Here is a 21,674-nt window from a genome sequence, read left to right as displayed (position 1 = left end):
GATTTGTACTTCTTTGTATTATTAGGTGTTCTGGCAAAAGAATTGTATGTGTGTGCGTGCCTGTCTGGATTTGTACATGGGAGTATGTGAGCATGGGATTGTGTTTTATCTTTGGGTATCTTTTGGTCCTACTGTGGCTCATTGAGCTGTGTGAGATTGAAGTATGTGACTTTGTAATTTTACTGTTGGTGGTATGATGGTATATCTGTCTGCTGTTTATGGGATGGAGACTGTCTTTATTGTGAATGTGGATGTGTAGGGGGTGTGTTGGAGTACCTGTGCATTCGAAAGGGAAAGGGCACTTGCGAGTACTGGTATACCTGGAGGACACAAGCTGGACTACATGTGTTAAATTTGGGCATGTACATGTTTTTTTGCTTGTGCAAATATAGTAAAATAATGGCTTGGCATACATCTTTATTATAGCCTACTGTCTCACTGGACCTTCAAGGTTATTATTTGATTTTTCTTTATTGCAGAAACTTTCAAGTGCATATGAAGGTAGACCTGAAATGTGCATGTTGGGATGTTTTGTTGTTTTTGGCTACACCATTCATGTGTTTTAAAATGACAGAATTCATTTGAATTTGATTCGCGTGTGATTTTTGGACATATTTTTCCCTGTGATTAGTTAAAGGATGTGTCATGTTTTCTGATGTACAACGTTTTAATACATATGTTTCGCTGTAGGGATGGGAAATAGTCTGTTGAAATTGCATATTAAGTAATGTGCTTACGATCTTTTAGTATTGTCACAGATAGCTCAAAAGACACACTAAATATAAGACGGTTCAAGGGTTTTATTGATTTCTTTGGAAGGGCATTAGGGCTGTTCCTTACGCTCTCGTTTACAGATAGTTTACAGATAGTGTTTCCACCCTAACCCAGGCATCTCTAGTCCCCGGTTAGTTTATAGAGAATATTGACCCCTACTGTCTAATTGCTATTTTGCTAGTAGGGAGAAGCTAAAGGCAATTGCCGTCTATATCTAGACGCCCTCTGGGACTTTTAAAACTAGCCCTACACTACCAATCTTGTTAGGAACTACCAGAGGATTTGGGAATGTGCCTTCCAGCCACTATGCCTGACTCAGTCATTTTCCTCCCATGTCGTGATGTTCTTCTTGTGGGGGTAAAGACTGGAATTTAACATTTTATGTACTTCCCTAGCACACTGCTTCATTATAATATTGAGTAGGTACTGCAAACTGCCATGTTTAAACAACAGGTTTTTGCCCATGAGCGATGAAGCTTTAGGCTTTATTGTGTATGTCCTTGCGAATAAGGATCTTCGCCTATTGTGTACCCATGCTCGCCTCCACATCTATAGCTTCTGACGTGTTTCCCATTAGGCATATTTAAGCGTGTTGTGGGCTCACACTTTCGTAGGAAAAGAGGCTTTAGCAGAAGGAAGTCATCATACCGTAAGCATGCTCGCGTGCTTCAGACCATGTGTGAACCTATGAGGTGTATATTCAGCTCCAATAAATGGATCACTTTAAGCGGTCCATCCTGATAACACTGTCTCAAGATGTGAGAATGCAGCTGGTATCAAAGACTTGTATAGTGGGGCTTGTTACCTGCTTGTAACATGGTTTCAGTACTATTCTTTTCCCTGTCTGGACCTCCCCTTACTCCTCCACCCTACTACTACTCCATTCCACCTCCTACTCAGCCACTCTCTGTCCACTCTCACAAGCACCTCCACTTACTCTCTACACTCCCTCCAACACTTGCACTCACCCACCTTACATGTACACTCATCACACAGTTGCACTTGCTCTCACCAACCAATACCTCCAATACCTCACCTTTTCCTTAATTTAACCTCCACACGCCAGTCCACCATCCTTCTTCCTGCTGGTCTCTTGGTGTGCCACCTCTTCCTCTTCTGACCATACATGAACAATCCACAACTTCCTGTTTCCTGGTGTCCCTCTTATCCTTCCCCTCCTTCACCAATTGCAATGTTTCCAAGTTACTGTTAGAGGGCCTTGGTGTGGCTTCCCCCAAGGTAATAAAAGTCTTGTTATGCAGTTGATGCAACGGTCTCTGATGGTCTAGGTAGGCTGCAGTCATTTTGCTGCTGTGTGCGCCAGAGCTGGGGAGTAGTGCTCGGTACGGGGAAAGCCTCATAAGATTTGTGTTTCTTCTCTCACTGCCGCGCTCTTTCCATATGAATATGCATGCAGATCATGTGGGGTGCTGATGGGTTGTAGTGCTGTGGGGGAGCTTCTCTGTACTGCTGCTGCCTCACTGGTGGCTCTAGGAAAGAGAGAGAGAATACTTGGACAGTACCTTGTTCCAGAGGTATGGGTACTGCACATATACAACAGGTACAACAGGAGGGGGCACAAATTAGGGCCCTCTCAACTGTCACTGTTGCCCCCTCAGGGGTACAACTGCCTCTGGCTTCCACCCTGGTAGCCCCCCACCCCATTTGATGCTGAGAGGGGTTCTTAGCCCTGGGTGACAAGGTCAGGTTACTGACTTTGTCAGGGTATGTTTTTTGATATTGTATACAATACTGACTTACTAAATCCAATTGTTGTAAGATGTTATGGTAAAGTGAACTGTGATTGAAAGTGAGTGCTTGGAGGACTGGGTTGGAGTATTCACTGTTATTCAGATAAACAAGTTACTTACCAACTCTTTCGGTTGGATGTTCCACCAATGTATTCCACATCTTTGACATGTAATGTCCACAGCTGTGTACTTCGGAAACTTTTTCGGCAGAGAGCGTCCTGCGTCGATGGCGTCGGGTCGATGTCCCTCAAAGGCCTCCGTCGAGGGCGACGTCACCGGATATTATAAATAGGACGCAGGCACCCGTAGCCTCAGTTTATGTTTTTTTCCCCCATAACGTGTGACATCCACACATCCAATGCCTGCTTGACTGCACATAGCCTTGCGGAAACGTAAGCTGCAATCGCATAGGAAATTCTCCAGAGGAGCAGGCTGGGAGGGCGATGTGGAATACGTTGGAGGAACATCCAATCGAAAGAACGTTACCAGTTGGTAAGTAACTTGTTCTTCGAATGGATTGTGTCCTCCAACTTATTCCACATCTTTGACAGAATCCCAAAGCAGTACTAGAAAATGGAGAAGGGAAAAGAATTTAAAGAACCCAATCAGATGGCAGAATAAACAACCGCCTTACCAAAGACCATATCTTGACCATGGACTGTATCCAGGGAGTAAAGTTTAACAAAGGTGTCGATAGAAGCCCATGTGGCTGCATCACAAATATTCCTAATAGGAACACCCTGCTGCAGGGCAGTGGAAGTAGCCACACCCCTAGTGAAATGAGCTTGCAACCCTTTAGGAGGGCCCTTGCCCGCCAAACGGTAACATTCAGTAATGGTGAGGATAATCCACCTGGACAAGGTCTATTTTGTAACAGCCTGGCCCAATCGGTGAACAGTATACCCCACAAAGAGTTCAGTTCCACTTTGAGCCTGGACATCCTAGAAATATAAAAGCTCAGAGCTCTCCTAGGTTGCAACCTATGGAGTCGCTCCTCTTCCTTAGCAGGATGAGGCGGAGGATAGAAAGACGGAAGCACCACTTTCTGGCGCAAATGATATTCAGACACAACCTTAGGTAGAAAGGAAGGATGTACCGTCAGTACAACCCTATCCTTGTGGAACACAGTAAAGGGCGGCTTAGATGAAAGTACCTGCAATTCACTCACTCTGCGAGCGGAAGTAACTGCAACCAATAACACTGTCTTGAAAGACAATAATCTCAAAGGACAAGAGTGCAAAGGTTCAAATGGAGCACCCATGAGGAATTTCAAAACCAAATTCATATCCCAAACCGGCACCTGGAAAGGGGACGGTGGGAACACATTAGTGAGTCCTTTAAGAAATTGGGAAATCAAAGGACATTCTTCAGACAAGTGCTTGAAGATAGACAGCACCACCAGGTAACCTTTAATGGTACCCACTTGATGGCCCCTGTGGGCCAACGAAAGCAAGAAAGACAACACCACAGGAATGGAATACTGAAAAGGATCAACATTTTGTCCTCTGCACCAGTCTCAAAAGTTACGCCAACGGCACAGGGATTTTGTTGCTGGCCTCCTGGCCGAAAGCAACACCTTCATCACGTCATCCGGGAGGTCCCAATCCTTATACCTCAACCTTTCAGATATCAAGCGTGAGTCCTGACCTCTGGATGGAGAACCTGCCCCCCCTCCCCTCCCTCGCGCGCGCGCGCGAGAGCAGATCCTCTTGGCAGGGAAGACAGCGTTGTTAGGCAGAATCCTGTGCAGTTCCCTTGGGGATCACTGCAAAAAGATTAAGACTACGGGAGTAAGCAGTAAACCCAATTGGTAGCAGTCTGTACCACCCAGATTTACCTGGTAGCTGTGGCTGAGCAGTCAGACTTCTCTCAAGAAGAGTTAGGCAGTATACAGAGGATACACAATAGGGCTAAAAACACAGTAGAACAAGCAAACACTGACCAGAGCTTTGTATCAAAAGTATATAATTATTTATTTAATACACACTTTAGGAAATACACTAGCACTATTAATCAAAGCAAGTTCAAAACACAATCAAAAAGTATTTACACCTCCCTTAGCAATTACTAGACAAGTCTAAGTTAAAACACCGCTTTTTGTCAAAACAGAGGTGAGCGCGTAACTTAGATGGCACTCCAATAATTAGGTTAAAGGGAGAGAAAAAGACAGGTCATAAAAATAAAACAGTTCCCAACACTTTTAAGAGACAAAATCAAGTTACTGAAGGCAGGGTATACTGTAGAACCAAAGTTCATAGGCCAGGCCCACTTTGAATGGAGCAAGGCGAAATGTGCCCAAGATCACACAGTTGCAAAATGCATTCAAGTCTTTGTAGAACTGTTCAAAAGAGGTTGGGGTGGTTCAAAAGATAAAGTTAGAAGGTCTGGCGGCCAACCCAGTTGGAAAGCCAAGGATTTAAGGGTCACCTTGGGCAAACCGAAGAAAGGGAGGCCAGGTGGAACACAGTACCTTTAAAGTTGAGGAAGCTCCAGCGGTGGCAGTTGTTCCTGGCAGCGGGTGCAGTTCGTGGTTTCGACCAGGGGAAGAGAGGATCTCGTCGAGGAGGAAACTTGGAGTCGTTGCACTGCACAGGGAAGAAACCAGCCGCGGAGTTCGTCAGTGAAAAGGTGCGTTCCTGGTATTCGCGGTCACGGTGGTGAAGCTTGGCTATCCGGCCACCGGGGTGCTTGGCACGGGCGATTCGACCAAGAGACATCCTGGAAGGCGAAGTGGCGCACTGGTTGATCCCACCAGCTCAGAGGAAGAAGACTCTTTCAGCAGAAGATCTTCTCTTGTCGTTGGGAAAGTGGTTAGGTCATTGCAGCAGGGCTCCACCGGTGGTGTCGTCGTTGCAGATGGCTCAGCTTCTCCCCTCTTTGGATTTCTTAGGTCCTGTGGCGACTTCTGAAGTTCCAGTCCCAAAAGCCCTGCTTTTATGCAGAAAACCCCTATTCAACAGCCTGTCACTCAAACATGCTAAGTTTGAGTGGCCCAATCAGAACAGAGTGCGACTTGGGTTGCTAAGGCAACGCAGTCCAGGGTGCCAATTCCCCCACCCACACATCCTGTGGAACCCAGACAGAGTGGCACCAGTTGGAGGGCTTCTGTGGAGAAGCCCGCCAAAAAGTGGAACAAAGGGCCCGACCTTGGTTGGAGTTACAAAGACGGACACGAACGCCATTTTAGAAAAGAGTTCTGGCAAAAAGACCCAACCGGTGATTTAATTTTAAATAAATAAACCAGCGGTATGTTTAACATTGCACCAAAAAGTGGTGTGTTTAAAATCAATGGGAAAATCCCATAGGAAATATTCCGGTGGAATATTTTGCGTGGTAACCACTGCCACCAGCCAGAAACTCGACAAGGGGGGACATACTTCCACAATATGATGGTTTGTACTGGTTCTGTTCACAATTCTGGACTAGTAAAGTCAATGGTGACTTTACATGCCCTGGGAGACAGTAGTCAGTCGCAGGGTATGGAGTCTATGTTTGGGGGTCACTATGACACCCCTGTGTTACTGCACTGAGGGTGCTGTGTAACACATACACAAAAACAGATGATACCCTATGGAATAAAAAAAAACATAGCCCATAAGCACACAAAAAGTCAAAGACATACCTCAAATCATGCCTAAGAGTGGGAGGAAAAGAGTCTCACTCTTAGCAAGAGAAAAAAAACAAACCCTAAAAATCCAGCAAAGCTGCTGGGGGACTCACTAGGTTTGGGAAATTAGCCACTATGGAGAACTCCTCCCTAACAAGCGTGGAGGGCAGATGGACATTTCAAGAAGGTCCGGGTACCACGCTCTCCTGGCCCAATCCAGAGCAGTGAGGATCATGTAGGACCCAAACCTTCGCAACCTCTTTAACACTTAAGGAATAACGGGGACTGGAGAAAACACGTACAGTAGTGGGAATGACCAATCCAATACGAATGCGTCTCCTAAGGCTCCTCTCTGAGGAAATTCCCTTGAGCAGAATCTCTTGCACTTCCGGTTGGCACTGGTGGCGAAGAGATCCACTTGTGGGGTTCCCCAAAAGGCGAAGATCTCCAGAAGGACTTCCTGAGCCAACTCCCACTCGTGAGAGACTGTTCAGAGCGTCTGCCACCGCATTGTCCTCTCCGGCCAGATGAACTGCCGAGAGCGAAATTCTTTGCTGGATTGCCCAGAACCTGAGCTGCATTGCCTCTCTGCACAACGGGAGTGACCCTAACCCCTTTTGTTGAGGTAATGCATGGCCACTGTGTTGTCCGTCAGAATCAGGACACACTTCACCTGTACAGATGGCAGAGAAGCCTTCAGGGCCAGCCTGATGGCCCTCAGCTCTAACAAGTTGATGTGGAGTTTGGACTCCGACGGAGACCAACGACCGCTGGCGGTCAAGTCGTCGGGATGAGCTCCCCATCCTGTGAGGGTAGCATCCATCACCACAGACACCTAAGGCCATGGCTGCCAAAACGGCTCCCCCTTCATCAGGTTCCCTTCGTTGGCCCACCACAGAAGATCCTGGGAGACCATGATTGGAATCTGAACGGGATCCGACATCTTGCCTGAGAACTGCGACCACTGCATCTTGAGGACCCATTGCAGCGATCTCATCTGCAGCCTGGCCTCTGGCATCAGAAAAATGCAGGATGCCATGAAGGCAGAGAATTCAAAAGCCGGGAGACTCTGGGCATGTTGAAACTTGGCCACCATCTGCACAATGTGATGAGCCCTTACCTGGGGAGGCGAGCCCTTACCTGGGGAGGCGAGCACTTCCCTAAGAACGTGTCCAGCACAGCCCCGATGTACTGGAGCTGTTGGGAAGGTGTCAGATGCGACTTCTTGAAATTGAGGGAGAAGCCCAGCCTGTGGAGGGAGTGGCAGGTGAGACTGAGGTGATCCAATGCTTGCTTGGGAAAATGCGCACGGATCAGCCAGTCGTCCAGCTAGGGGTAGATGTGAATCCCTCCTTGCCTGAGATACGCTGCCACCACCACCATTAGCTTGGTGAAGATCCTCGGGCGGAGGTCAATCGGAATGGCAGGAACCGAAACTGAAAGTGCGAGTCACCAGCCGCAAACCTCAGGTACTATCTGTGCTTGGGATGAATAAGCACATGAAAGTAAGCATCCTGTAGGTCCAGAGACACCAACCAATCCTGAAGTTGAAGGGCCTGGAGGACTTGAGAAAGAGTGACCATCTTGAACTTGTCCTTCCTGAGAAGTTTGTTCAACCAACATGCCTAGGATCGGTCTCAATCCCTCGTCTTTCTGCACCTTTCTCAAGCAGGGTCAAGATTTCCTGCACAAGGAGATGATCTGGAAGCTTCAAAGAGAGATTCCCTGGTGGATTGTCGTGAGGCCGCTTTAGGAAGGGAAGGCAGTAGCTGTGGGCTACTGTATCCAGAACCCACTCATCTGAAGTAATAGCTCGCCATTCTTCGAGATGCTGAGACAGTCTTCCCCCAACCGGCAAGCCATGGGACATGGCTTCATGACTGTTTTGGAGCAGCTGCGGCAGTGCCTGAAGGCAAAGAGGCAGCTGCCTGAGCGGCTTTGGCACCTCCATTTCCCCGACCACCACGGGTACTTTTTTACGCCAACCCCTTTGACTGGCGGCTCCTCTCGTTTTACCAAAGGAGGAGTAGTAACGAAAAGAACCTCCCCTCCACTGCTGTCCCTTAGGACAAAAAGGCAGAGGTTGACGCACAGCTGCACTTAAAGATTTTGCTGCAACCTCTCAAGGCTCTCGTCAGCTTTGCTGCCAAACAAATTCACGCCATCAAAGGGCATGTTGAGAAGGCAGGCTTGCACATCCGGAGCAAAACCCGACTTCTGCAACCACACAAATCTGCGTATAACGGTGCTCGCAGCCATGGGCCGGCTAACACTGTCGGCTGTGTCCAAACACGACTGAAGGGATTCACACATGGCATCCTTGCCATCTTGTACGAGAGCAAGGAACCCATCCCTTTCTTCCCCCTCGGGAATATGCTCAGCCTCAAGAGAAGCACAATTCCACAGAGTGTTTGAAAATCTTGCCATGGCACAAGTGGAGTTGGCCGATTTCAGTGCCATACTCCCCGCAGAAAACACCTTGCGTGCCCAACCGTCAAAGTGTTTGTCGTCCCTATCAGGAGGGATGGTAGGGTATGCCGCCTGCCTCGAGGTGGCCGTAGCCGCCTGAACCACCAAACTCTCGGGTGAGATGAAAAGTAGCCGGGGTTGCTACCGGAAGGGCGGTATTTCTTAGTTAACGATTTGTTAACTGCCGGAAGAGATTCCGGGGTCTGCGAAGCAGCCGCCACCATTTTCTGCAAGGTCAAGTGAAAAAGTAACACCGGGTCAGAGGACGGACCTTGGTCCAAAATATCTGTCAAGTCATCCTGAACAACAGTTTCAGGAGTGGTGCAACAACCAAGATATTCTGTGACCCTAGCCATTAGTCTCCGGTGGGACGACTCAGCATGAGCCCCAGGCTCAGGCCTGCCAATCCCCACCTCAGGAGAAGTGTCTAGGCCACTGGCATCATGAAGAGATTGCCTCAACTCTTCCAATTGACTATCACCAGAAAAGACAGGAGCCATATCAGGCTCAACACTGTCAAAATATACATCTGACCTCTCCTCCTCCTCATAGATGTCATCCAGAGGAAGCTTACAAACAGGCATCTAGCCTTCTTAGGAGGATCCACCGCGCCAGGGACCTCTGACGGCAAATCCTGGCCAAAAGGCCCCGAAGGTGTCGAGGGCGCCGATGGCTTCGGAGTAGAGAGCGCTGACAGCTTTGGCATTGACAAAGGTGCTGACGGCACTGAGGGCTGGTACAAAGGCAAAGCTTCGACGTCCGTATCCGACGGACACGGCACCGATGGAGTCGACGCCGACCTTGAGCCCTTAGCAGGTTTCTGCAGCCTCGCTGGGGACGAGGACCGAGACCTGGAAGCAAGTCTCTTGTGACCATCCTGAACGGGAATGGGACCTAGAAGGTTCCCAATGTGGATTGCACCGAGGACCCGAGCCCGAAGGCGCAAGAGCCACAGATCGAGACCATTCTTTGCCAGCATCTTCAGAAGGCGCGGACAGAACTGTGCCCTGCGATTAAAAAATCGCCAACATCTGCTCCCTGAAGGCAGCCCATTCCTCCGGAGTCGAGGACTTTGTTGGACAAGCCACATTCCTCGTGGCGCCATCCTCCAAGGAGGACGGGGAAGGCGCCAGTGCCGGCGCTTCCTAGAATGCCGGGACAAGGAGGACAAATGGCGGGAACCACTCTGGGATCGAGACCCCGGGACTCCTTCCGACGCAGAGAGTCTCCCCTCGAGTCGTCGGTGGACATCCCTTTGGACTTAGATTTACGGGACTTACTGGGTTTAGAACCCCTACCTACCCGACGCTTTCCCTTACGCTCCCGCAAGGCCTTAGCAGTCAGCAACTGGCATTTGGAACAGTCGTCGGTGTCATGACTCTCGCCCAAGCACCACAAACAAATGCGATGAAGGCCAGTAATCGACATTTTCGACTTGCAGTCCCGGCAAGTCTTGAAGCCAGACCGCAGAGTCGGAGGGGTCGAAGAAGAAAACATTTTCTTACGATGAATACACAAGGCGCGCTGAGTCTCCGAAGAAAACACGTTTGCAGAAAAAACAGAACTGAGGCTACGGGTGTGGTGCATCCTATTTATAACATCCGGTGACGTTTCCCTCGATGGAAGCCTTCGAGGGATATCGACCCGATGCCATCGGCGCAGGACGCCCTTTGCCGAAAAAGTTTCCGAAGTACACAGCAGTGGACATGTAAGATGTGGAATACGTTGGAGGACACAATCCATTTGAAATGTGTATTTTGGTGTGTTTTCAACTTAGTTGGGGTCATGTGTGAGTTTCCATCCAGTGTGCCAAAGTGCTGGAGGTTGAGTAATAGAGTACATAGTGTTGTCATGTGTATGTCAGACAGGAACACCTTCTTTTAAAAAGAAAAGATTGAGTTGGATCCAGGGCGGGGTGTGTGGTGGTGTGGCTTGGAGCGCCAACGATGTGGCAGCACCGCTAAGAGCCTTTGTGCGGGGACTGGGCCTGAAATGGCATTCTGCCGGCCAAGTGCTGAGCTGAGGGCTAATATCGAGCATGTCCGTGGGGGAGAATTGCCCGGGAGCATCTAGGCGAGAGTGGAGCTGGCGCCGAGCCCCCAATCCTAACCCTGGCCCTGTAGAGTGTAAGCCGGCGCGTCAAGCCAAGATGGTGGCCGGCGACCCACGCCGGTAATTGCTCGGCAGGGAGTGCCGGCGGCTGTCACCGGCCCCAAGTAGCATCCAAGAGCAGCATAAAATGAGAAGCCCTCGAAATGGAGGCGGGCCCAGCGATGAGCCTCTGGGAGCTCCAGTGCGGATGCGACTGAAGAACCACCACCAGGGAGCCAACAGCGACAAGCGCTGTTACAGAGGCAATGGCAGGGATTCCTCCATTCTGCTCCCCGGGCAGCTACAAACTCAGTGCTCAGATCTCATGCCGGCCTGTAATCAGAGGGGCCTTGAATTCCTGCAATGTGTGCAGTGTGAGGAAGTCTTGCATCCCCCAGGCCTTGGCAGTAACGTCACTATCCGGGACAACTGTGGAGCTGGACAGGGATCACAGGAAGCTATTGCTCAGGCCTCCCACAAGCACAGAAAATGCTGGACCTGATTTGTCTCCACCTATGGAAGGCCCCATTCATTGCAGATGTGCCTTCAGGGGGGGTAGCTGCAAATCCACTCCTACACCCCAGTCTCTGAGCAAGCTGGCAGCCTATGTGTCGAGGGGGCAAGAGTGTCACACCGCAGCAGCCTTGACCTCCGGCAGCTCCCCGAACAACGGCGGTGAGTGTGCCAAGGCTGGGGCGGCAGAAGATCCTGGCCCAAGAAATGTGAAAGCCACGCACAGGGTGGATTGCTGGCGGCTCGCTCCGATTTCTGCACCAACCTGAGGCCCAAAAGCGCAGGGGCCGTTGGTCTGTGTGGTCCCTGGTGGCTCACACAATGTACGTGCCCTCCAACGTCAGCCACTACCTCTAATCTGCAAGCAGGGACACCCCGGGCACGTGGCCCCCTCGGGGTCCCACTATGGCCAAGCAGAAGAGCAGCAAAGTCACAGACATCGCCACCATGCTGAAATCTCAGAAGAAGGGGAGGAGGACAAAGACGGTGTGAGCCATCGTCCACTCCCCCTGCTGTTGGACCACACGCATAGACTGTGGGGAAGGTGAGGCCGTGGATCATCAGGCCCCCCGCCGGATTTCAGCACAAGAGTCAATTTTTACACCACTAAGCAAGATATTGTGGCCACGGCCTGCTTGCAGAGGGACATAATGTACCAGGAGGCAGCCCTGCAGATTTTCCAGGATTTGGCAATGGCAACCGTGCAGCCATTGCGGCCGCTGACTAAGATTCTTCAAGATAAAAAAAATTGCTATGGGTGGATCTTCCTAGCAACTCTCTAGTTTTCCATTGCAGACATTACGAGAACCATCAGCTCCCTAGAGGAGGCATAAAACCTGTGGAGCAATCAGCAGCAGGGGGCTGACGATGACTCCTCTCGATGGCGTCCGACAACCCCAAAGGGGAAGACCCTAAGCCTCAGGGCACCCCATGGTCGGTGGCAGGGAAGTCCCGCAAACCTGGAACTCATTTGAAACGCAAAGGAGCCCATACACAATGCATGCCCAATTATGCTGCGCCTTCGGAGTGATGCCCCAGGTTCGGCGTAGTGACCTTTGTGGAGTTAGCTTGGCCCAGGCTGCGCACTGACATGACCAGACCTCTGAGCAATGTCGCTCGCTGGTCACATGAGTGATGAGCCCAACTTGGTTAGTGCACGGTAGGCACTTGTTCATTTATATTTTTTCAAAAAATATTTTGGTTACATCAGTTGCGCATAGAAGCTGTAGTCCCAGATGACGGATTAACCCTACCCGGCTCCTCCCTCCATTGCAGAGGACTTGACGTTGCAACAGACACCTCCCCCGACCATAAGCAAAAATTCACGACTCTGAACGCCAAAGGCCTGAACTCCCCGTCTAAGTGCAGATCCATGCTGCAGCGACTAGTGGACCTGGACAGCACTATAGTATTTCTTCAAGAGACCCATTTGTGGAAGTGGAAACCCTACAGGGCCTGGAAAGTAGATTCCTGGGAGTGAAAGGCATGTTTGAACAGTTTCACACCTTGATTGCCATCTATTGTAGAGGGCCAGGTGATCATAGGATGGGACTTAAACGGGGTGCCCGACCCACTAGTAGACAGGACTCACCGCCAGCCCTGAGGCACTATAAAATTGCATTGGGGCTGCTGCATCTGTTCAAGACCTTGGGGGTGGTGGACACTTGGACGTTGTGGCACGGGGAGGCATGGGACAACTCATTTTTTTCTCACGTACACTGCGCCTCCTTCCGCACAGGCTTACTTCTGGTGAGCCCCCAAGTGATGCCACTTGTCGAGGAGGTTGGGATTGGGACAAGAACCCTATTGGACCACGTTCCGGTCTGGCTAACGATCCGGACCCACGACCCGGCCCCCACCCCCAAAACCCCTGAGAATACTATGACCCAATCCTTAGCGACATGGCCCTGCGGGATGGGATAGCGCGAGTCATCAGAAACTACTTCCGGGAGAATGCAGAGGGGCCCAACCCGATCGCGATTGTGTGGGACGCCATGAAGGCGGTTTTCAAGGGGGAGCTTATAGCCCATGGAGTGGCTCATCATTAGCGTTGTGCAGAAATAAAATCCTGACTAGAGGTGGAGGTCGCAGAGGCAGAAGCTAGGCATAAGAAAGGGTGGTTCCCAAAGGCGCATAGAGCATTGCAGGTGGCCTGCAATAAGTTAGAGGTGCACCTTGCAGTGGACACAGCCCAGGCCCTCATCAAGACAAAGCAAGGTTACTATCCCAAAGGCAACACTGCTAATAACTTCTTAGTCAGGAAGCTAGCCAAAGTAAGGCTACGGAACTGGGCGGTGGGGCTGCAAGACTCTGAAGGCACAGTACAATATTCGGAGGAGGCTAAATTACTGCTAGCGGAGGCACAGCTGACAGACACGATGTCAGCCGCTCCCTGATCTCTGGCAAAGCAGACGCAATACATTGCAATACATTGCAGAGGCAGCCCTCCCCCACATTACTGGGTCGGATCAGGAGGACCTAGAGGGGACTATGACTGTAGAGGAGGTAGATACAACAATTAAAACCCTGAAGACCAGAGCACCGGGCCCAGACGGCTTCATGTCTCTAATTTACAAAATCATCAGTGTGCAAGTTCAGGCCCCCTTAACAGAGCTCTTCAATGCCCTTAGACAGACTGGGGCGACCACGGCATCCATGCAGGAATCATCCACCATCCTCTTGCTGAAGCCTGGGAAAGACCCCAGACACTGCGCCTCTTAGAGGACGATCTTGTTGTTGAATATTGACACCAACATATACCTGAAGGTTTTTGCCAACCATCTGGCAGAAGTCCTATCTAAAATAGTTGACACAGACCAAACTGGGTTAATGCGCGGCAGAGCAATGGGGGACAACATTCGTCGGACCCTGGACTTGGTGGAGGTCGCTGTATTGGAGCGTAGTAAAGTGGCCCTCCTGGCTTTAGACGCTACCATGGCCCTCAACAAGGTTCGACTGGGCAATCATGAGGCTGACTCTCGATGCATTCCACTTTGGGCCCCTGTTTCAAACTATGGTTTTGGCCAACTACCACTCATCCAGAATGTCCCTAAGGGTTAACCAGAGACAGAAGGGTCCTATCCTATTGACATGCGGCACCAGACATGTCCCTATCCTCACTTATCTTTGCCCTTATCATGGAACCCTTTGCTCCGAGTCTGCAATAACCCTGCAAATGAATGGGGAGGAAGCAATACATGCTCACCCTTACGAAATCCCAGTCCCCCTTACGACACGATCTTACATAATTAGAGTCCTTTAGTTAACTTCTCCAAATCCGGGGCATTGGGGGAGTTAATTAGCCCTTGGTAGTATCAGAAAAAGAATTTAGACAGTATGGGTTACTGAATAGTAGTACTATCCCAGGGTTACGGATACATGAGTTAGGGTGGGAATCCTAGGGGAGGTGTGAGAAAAGGGATGCCATAGGCCCCACAAATAAATAAATAAAAACCTGTGAATTGTTCTTGAGACTGAGAGTGGTTTCTGTGCCGTTTGCGACATATTATTATACCTGTATAGAACAGTTTTTACAAACCAAGATAAACTATCTGCACCTGCAACCTTTCTGAATTCATGCCAGATGAATTTTCCACATTTTGGCAAACAGAGCGAAGCTAATCCACATATGTGAGTTCAAACCTATTGGGTTTGACATGTTTAATTCTAGAAGAAGTGTTTATTGAATGGCCATAATTTGATATTTTCATTTGATTGTAAAAAGGGAATGCTTGGATTCAGAAACATAGTAAAGCTTTTTGATGGCCAATGTACTATTTTGAAAGGTGTCGGTAAAGGCACAGGGTATCAAGATGAGGGAGTTGGGAGGGACCGGTCTCTGTTCGGTCTCTGTTCCCCCTGCATGTGCCAATGCTGAATGAATATGGTGCCACTGTCAACCACGTCATTCATTGCTGATCCAATGCTGACCAAACTTTTTGTTTCACTACAGAAATACCAGCATGCCCAGACACCACCAGGGAATATTGTGACCCGAAGGAAGAAGCTGGCGATCCTCATGAAGCCTCAGAAGCTCCCACATTCAAGAATTTGGATGTCCAGTGAGGAAAGGGTGTGGGGCCAAAAGGTAAAGAGCAGCCGTAGATTGGCGCATAGGGTCAGGTGGGACATCAGCCCAATGGATGGAAGGGGGAAGGACAGGAACACAAAGGAAGGAAAATAAAAGGCAGGCCCAAGGAAGGCAGAGTGAGGGGTGTTCGAGTGAGATCAGGAGGAGACCTGGTAGACTGAGGGTCCAGCTGGAGCAGGATAGTGGTGAGGAGTACCACGAGATTGTGGCAGAGATTATTGCAGGTGATGCGGTGCTAGTGAGAAACCAGACAGTGAGAGAGAGGCTGTGTGTGAGGGTGGTAGGTTGAGTGAGAGGGACTAGGTGTAGAATGTGGGGGTTAAGTGGGGAGAAAGTGAGAAGAGACTAGAGGAGGAAGAAAAGAGGAGAGAGTAGTGAGCGGAGAGAGGAGGAGGAAGAGTAGAAGAGAGAAGAGAAGGAAGAATAGAGGACAGAAGGAATGAGAGAGTAGAGTGTGTGAACATTTAACATTTTTAAAAGTCAGGAGTACAGAGCAAAAGACTCCTGTGGCTGTTTCTAAAGATCAATGGTATAAGGTATGACCACATGGAGGAGCACATGTCCCCCGCAGGTATTGACTAGCGGACACTTGAAAGCGTGGTTGGAGTTGTTTGAATGTGTGTTAGAAGTGAGCCACTCACCAACATCACTTCAATAGTTATGATTTCGTTTTGGTTTGTTGTTTTTGTTTCTTGATTCACAATGCACAAAGGAGGACATCTTAGACGTATCAGGCTGGTAGCAGCCTGACGGGCTTGCGGTTACTGTGATTAATCCAAAGGAGTCATCACTGATTCCCTGGCATTAACCTCCTCCTATGTGGCTAGCCGATACCTGACCATGAATCTGGGGCGGTTTTATGAGGGTTGATCACATGGGAGGAGACAACTACCGAGCAGAGGTTTTGGCTCCATTGTTCAAGACGCCGTATCCTTCCCCCCTTCCCATGAGGAAGACCCTTCCACCTTTGGCCCAAACACCCATAACTCACACACCAGCTTCTGTTTCTAATATGCCTTAGTGTAAACGTCCTGAGAAAAACTATTTGGAAAGTAGAAGCCCAATAACATCCATAGACTCCAACTACCACAATCACTGAAGTACTGAGACGAGGAGGAGGATGAGAGTTTGTACAGAGTGACCAATGCGCAAAGTACAACGCGCAGGCTAGTTGTTTTCCAAAGTCTACATTGTGGAGGACATTTAAAGATGGTGTCCCCACTCGGGAGAGCAGCAGTACATGAGAGTACGATACAATCCAGGCGGAGGCTCGGATACGCGAGATACACAGAAACGCTTACCGGGACAGAAGAAGGGTGCTGCAGACAAGAAGGAAAAGCCGTGGAGACGCGAGGAGCTGAGCAGAAACTCTTGGGTGTCAGGCCGCTCATGGGAGCAGCGTTCATCCATCTGGAACGAGAGAGCAAGCCAGCGTGTCACCGCAGAGGCACACAGAACGCTGGGGAGATGGCCAATGACTCCAAAGTGGAAAGCGAATGAAGCAGCTGTTCCACATAGGCACAGGCAGATTCCGAGACGTCAGGAGAGACCTGTGACAGCTGGGGACCCTGGGGTGTTCTGACAGGCATGCCACCCGGCATTTGATAAGTATAAAACTGTTAATGATGAAAAGAGCATAAGAAGAATATTTGAATGCAGCCAAGATAAAGTATTTTGGCAATTCTCAATAAGAAGAATATTTGTATGCAGATATGACACAGTGCCATGAGAGACCCAACCCCAGTACAGGGGCATGAAATGCCAGTGTGGAGAAGTTTGAGCAATTGCTACCTTAAGCAAGCAATTAAGCGAAGCCCTGGCAGAGAAGTACACCAGGCAATTTAAGTAATGTAAAGATTCCTGGCAGGAGAGTATACCAGGGGATCTGAAAGGAACCATAAGAGAGATCCTGGCAGGTGATTATCCAAGTTAATTGAGATTGATAAAAGGAACTATAAAAGATACCCTAGCAGGCGAGTATACCAGGTAGATGAGATTGAGGATTCCTGGCAGGGTAGTACACAAGGCAATCTGAAGAGTTAAAGGAAACCTTACAGAAAGACAGTTGCAAAACTTGTGATTTAAACAAGAACTTTGTGAATTTAGTGAAGCTGCTGATATTTGCGTTATGAATGGTATAATTAATGGTATAATTTTCATATAATTTTGTTCTATGTTTAGTTTGGTGTTTGTGGGTAGTTTTGTTATTATTATTATTATTATGGTATTTATTGAGCGCTGACCTACCTTTGAAATGCAATGGAGCACTTTACAGAGGTATACAACAGCACAGATGTATAACAGAGAGCTTTTCAGAGGTAACAAAAGAACAGATATACAGCGGGCGGTAGGATACAGAGGGACACAGAGGAGGTGTACAGTTGTACCGGGTGGCATGGAGGAAAGAGGCAGGCGGCGTCTAGGGAGTCAGGTGGCGCGAGGGGTGACGCGATAGCCTAGGTGTTGAGGGGGAGAGACTCCTTGAAGAGGTGGGTCTTGAGTCATTTTCTGAATCGTAGGAGTGTGGGGGACAGTCTGATGCTGACAGGGAGGAGGTTCCATAATCTTGGGGCGTAGGAAGAGAAGGTTTGTTTTCTGGTTGTTGGCCAGCATTAAGTTAATTGTTGGTCCTTCTGAGTTTGATGTGCATGCATACCAAAATGCTGATATTTCTTTGTGTTGAGCGTTATGCTCTTCATTTTGCTGATCCCTCTGCATCTGTTGCTCATATTTAGAAAAGCTGATCTTGGTCCTTAAAAAAATATTTCTTGAGTTTGACTGATGTGATTTTCAAACGTTTACAACATGCATTACTTTAGCCTAGGGACGGAAAGTGTGCATAAATCTCAAAATTGGTAACAATTCTGATATATTGGGGGATGTATTTTTCACACACTATGGAAAGCCCCCTTCAAAAAACTGTTTTATTTAAGAAATCATTGTCGGAAAAACGATAACTTTGCCAAATTTGCCAGTAGTATTTGAATTTGGCTAGACCTGTCGTCAGTAAGATTTCATGAACTTTCATAGACAGGAACAAAGGTTACAGAGGACATTTATTTTGCATTTTCTTACATAAAGTATATTTTGGGGACAATAAAAAAAACACAAAGTGAATATTACTATCTATAAAAAAAACTGTTGAAGTCTGCAAAGGTTGGGAATGCTGACGTTAAGGTTTAACCTAGTATGAAACAATAAACGTACTAAAATAAAACCAACATTGAAACCAACAATGCTGGAACCTGAACTCATCCTCTTTTTTGGAATGCTTATAAATGTGGGAATGTGTTAATAACATGTTCTGAATGACTTGTATACTGATGCTGTATGTGTACTTGGTTGGCTTAGCATGTTAATGTCAGTTGTTGTTTGGTGTCAAGTGTGTTTAAAAGAAGTAATACAATATGTTGCTGTGAGCATGTGATTTTGAGTAATTATAGGTTTAGGTTTTGAGGTAATTTAGTATAAGGTGTATCTTTTTTATATTTAGCTACATGGATATGAAGTGTGCTTTTAGGATGTACTGACTAATGCAATGTATTTAGTGTTGTTGGTAAATATTAAAAGGTTATATTCATATGCTTATATTATTGTGTTGCTTGCCATTTGGGAGGCATTTGTTAAGGTTCCAACAATGCTAGATTTGAGGTTGGTCACCACCCTACCATTTAATTTAATTTAATTTAATTTATTTATTTGTTTTTTTATAACACGCCTAATACCCTACCTGTGTTCGGTATCCAAGTGCGGATCCGGGATTCAAACCTCTGTTGCTCTGCGTGGTCTTGCTTTCAAGACCAGCGTGTTGCCTCTGTGCTATCCTCCATTCACAGTAATAAATACCATCTGAAAGATTAAGTTATGCTGGGCCTCGTGTGTAAACCATCCGGGTGCGCAGACTGCGGGAAACGCGCTCCTTGATCACTGCTCCCACCACATGGAGCTAACTCATCCCGCTTATATGAGGAGCGTTTAGAATTCAAGATGGCGTGCCATCCTTTGAGCACAAAGAATACAGCAACAAAACCAATAATCACACACAGGTGTATAGTCCTATAACAGGACCGGTCCTAGAGGAGGTAACCCTCTCATGAAAAAAACGGGCCTCAAAGAGGGGAGAGGTGTTAGTCTGGAGAAGGTAAAGAAGTGAGTTTGGCTTCGGCTCTCAAGAGAGGAGCGGTTAGAATGGCAGAAGAGGCTTGATGTGATGGAGGAAGAGCTGAGAAGGAAGTGGTGAAAGGAGGAGCAGAGGAGTTGATGGAGGGAGAAAAGCTGAGGAGCAGAGGTGGTAGTGGAAAGAGGAACAGAGGACAAGATAGTAATACAATGCTTTCTTTTATGTCCTGTTTTATTTCAAATGTCCAAATCCCTCCAAGATTACTCAGCAAGACATGTAGCTCCCTGAAACCTTTGTGGCACTGGGACTCCCCCAAAGTTATGTGGGTATGTGTCTTGTGTCACAATGATGGTATTTAACTTAGGTTGTCGGTTTGTTCGGGTATTGCAGGTTTCCTTGGCCATATGATCTTCGCTAGCCTTGCGGCCGAACATTCACCTTCCTTTCACTTTGTTCCCCAGTAGCCTAGCTATTACAGTCTCAATATACAATGTTCGTGTTCCTTTCACAATGTTACAGCTGGGCCGTGAGACTCTTAGGCCCTGTTAAATTGATGTGCTTTTGGCGGCTATTCCAGTCGTTACATACAATGTTTGTATCTCTTTCAAGCTGTTTCTGCGAGGCAGTGAGCTTGTTAGCTTCTCTTACGTTCCCTTGCTTTTGGCAGTTATCCCAGCCATTACATACAGTGTTCAGAAATCTCTCATTCTGTTGTTCATATGTGTGTCGGTTTCGATACCGTGATGAATCCTGCAGAGTCTTCACAAAGACCCTACCGAAAGTCTCGTCCCAGGGGGCCAAGGAAAGGCAGACGCTTTCTGATCCTGACCTTAGGGGTGGTGTTCTGCGGGAGGATCACCTGGGAGGAGAAGGGTCAATGGGGAAAAGGAGAACTCGACTGTGTGAGACACAGTATTTGTCTTCCTCTAGGGAAGAAATATCAATGATGCCAAAATCTGTAATGGCTTGCTGTCAGAGAGAGCTTTTAACTTCCCAAGCTGAATATCTCAATGTGGGTGAAAACATTCATAAACCCTTATGCTTTGGGAGAAATGAAACCCCTTCTAAAACATGGAGATTCATAGATCTTTATTTCTCCGTAAAGCCAAATCTTTCAATGTATCCTTGTAATGTTCCTTTAGGGAATATAATTAGGGAAAGAAAGGATCATGAGATTAAAAGTCCCATGAGAAAAGCAGATTCTTGCCTTGTGGACGCCAGGTCCCATGATCCTAGAAAGTACTGGGATGAGGAAGAGGGCTGAAAAGGCACTAAATAGGAGAGTGCTGCTTATTAATGCAAATGAGCCACACCTGAGGGAGACTGGGAGGCTTAAAAGGCCCCCTCAGGTGCAGGCCATGAGGAAGCAGAAGGAGCACAGTATTAGTCCTGGGTGGAGTTGTGAACTCTCCATGTTGCAGCAGAAGCAGAACCTCGAGGGGGAAGAAGACGCCGGGACAACTGTCGAGTGACGAGCAGTTGACGGTCTGAGTCTTTGCCTCCAGAAGCCCTAATTGTAGAGCTCGCACAGCAGAATGTGTCAGAGAAGGAAGCTTTCCCCCTGGTGACCTGGACTGCTGAGGAGGCGCAGAGGGAAGCAAAAGTTTAAAAAGCTTTCCCCACAGTAATGTTCTCTCAGGTGGCAGGGGAGCACCGGAGAGCCTTTGTAGCTGAGAAAGCTGTGTGTGTGAGTGGTGTGGGCCACAGAAGACTGAAAGCAGCCGGTGGCCAGATCGCGAGAAGCAGCTGAGGCAGATGACCTGGGAGCAGCGAGACGAACGGACACGCCCCTCAGACCCGGTGAGTTCACTAAGATATTGTGACACTGGAGTGCTGTGTAACTACCCGCTTACTCAGACCTGGTGGTTTAAAACCAGAAACAACACGCGTAGAATGAAATACAAGACAAAAAGTATGTTTGAATACCAAACTGACAGAAAGCATATGAAGCAGTATTTTGTAAACCAAACTGACTTGCAAGGGAGCAAGTGGAATGATAAGACCTTAATTATCAAACCAAAGAAGTGAAAGTATATGCATGTGGAGCAATTTAAAAGCCAGCAACAAGACGAGGAAATCATTCAAGAACTTAATACAAACTACAATTGCCAAAGCCAAAAGAAAGTTATAAGAAGGCAATTTGAAGACAACAATCATTGTCAAAGTCAAGAGGTGACAAATGAGAATCTAAATGTTTGTGAAACATATTGCTCATATTTGAAGAAGTTCATAAAAGGAACTGGTTTAACCCTACATTGC

General features: G+C 48.1%; 1 protein-coding gene across 2 annotated transcripts in view; it reads right to left on the bottom strand.

Annotated features, from left to right (window-relative positions):
- Positions 1-21,674, bottom strand: part of LOC138449287 (zinc finger protein 282-like) — a 685,501-nt gene that overhangs the window by 101,937 nt on the left and 561,890 nt on the right. The window lies entirely within an intron of this gene.

This window comes from Ambystoma mexicanum, chromosome 1p (genome assembly GCF_040938575.1).
Source record: "Ambystoma mexicanum isolate Mex_15411 chromosome 1p, UKY_AmexF1_1, whole genome shotgun sequence".
Taxonomy (NCBI): domain Eukaryota; kingdom Metazoa; phylum Chordata; class Amphibia; order Caudata; family Ambystomatidae; genus Ambystoma; species Ambystoma mexicanum.
The sequence above is the reverse complement of the archived record's forward strand: the minus strand, read 5'-3'. Positions and strand labels throughout refer to the sequence as shown.